Raw genomic sequence first — 1,438 nt, 5'->3', positions numbered from 1 at the left:
GTCATAGAGAAACCAAAACAAACCGGGGACAATGCGAGCAAACAGCGTTCAAGACTGGAGTAAGTTGTTGATATGCCGGCCCCGTGGTATGAACTCTAATCTTTAATTCCCCGAGAGATGCTGCGGTCTCAAGGGGATGCTGGCCAGTGAGATGGTGATGCCGAGTGACTGTCTGTCCGGGGGAAAGTGAAGGAGATTTTTAAATGGTTGCGCACTAGGGTGGTGTCGCTTTTTAGGGGGTTTACAAAAGGGTGGGTGTCGTTTTTTGGTGAGTATTATGAAACGGTGGTGTCGTTTTACTGACTTAATGAGAGGATGGTGTCGCTTTTAGGGGCTTTATGAAAGGGTGATGTCGTTTTACTGACTTAATAAGAGGATGGTGTCGCTTTTAGGGACGTTACGAAAGGGTGGTGTCGTTTTTAGGGGCTTTACGAAAGGGTGATGTCGTTTTTAGGGGGTTTACGAAAGGGTGATGTTGACTTAATGAGAGGATGGTGTCGCTTTTAGGGGCTTTATGAAAGGTGATCTCCCATGGAAATTGTTTTCATGCATGATGTCGTTTTGAGTGCCTTAAGGAAAGGTTGGTATCATTTTTAGTGTTTTTATGGAAGGGTGATTACATTTTAGTGACTTTATGAAAGGGTGATATCATGTATAGTGACTTTAGGAAAGGGTTAAGCAATTTTTGTGACTTTACAATAAGATTATGCACAAAGTAACTATGCACAAAGTTTATATCATTCTAGTAACTTTACTCGAAATGGATGTCATTTTCAGTAACTTGTAGTACCTGTGAGTGATAGTTAGTTCCTTCTTAACGATTAGGATAAAAGGGTGATGTAATGATGTGATTTCTTTTAACTATGCCTAAAGAGTGATGTCACATCCGGTGACTCCACTAAAACGATTACGTCATAGCCAACTATAGTACGAAAAGATAACTACATTCTTAGTGACTGTGGGGAAGAGATCTCATTCCTGGTAATTGATTAGTAATGAAATAATAATGATAATAATAATAATAAACACGTTTGCAATGACTGTACTATCTATGTAATAACTAACAAGTACTTATAAATGGTATAATTTCTCGGTGACTATACCATAGAGTGATACAACGTCAAGTAACAAGACTCAAAAAAAGGGACGTCCTATCTGGCACACAAGAGAGAAGACGATCCAGAAGCCCCCGAGTGTCCCAACCCATGTCCCAGCCCATGTCCCAAGCCCATGTCCCAGCCCATGTCCAAGCCCCCCTCCCCCCCTCCCTTCGGGCAGACGTCGAGCGGTAACGCCACCCGGAAAAAGGGAGGTGGGTGGGTGGGACGGGGGACGGGGGACGGGGGGGGGCGAGCGTGATCTTTAGTTCAGGGTGAGGTCAGAGCGTCCCTGGCGAATACCCCTGAGGTGAGGCTGTGCCCTCCCTCGGGGTCTTATG

Source organism: Penaeus japonicus, unplaced genomic scaffold, assembly GCF_977035675.1.
Source record: "Penaeus japonicus unplaced genomic scaffold, GWHDUDI00000001_assembly GWHDUDI00000010, whole genome shotgun sequence".
NCBI classification, from domain to species: Eukaryota; Metazoa; Arthropoda; class Malacostraca; order Decapoda; family Penaeidae; genus Penaeus; species Penaeus japonicus.
Note: the sequence above shows the minus strand (reverse complement) of the source record.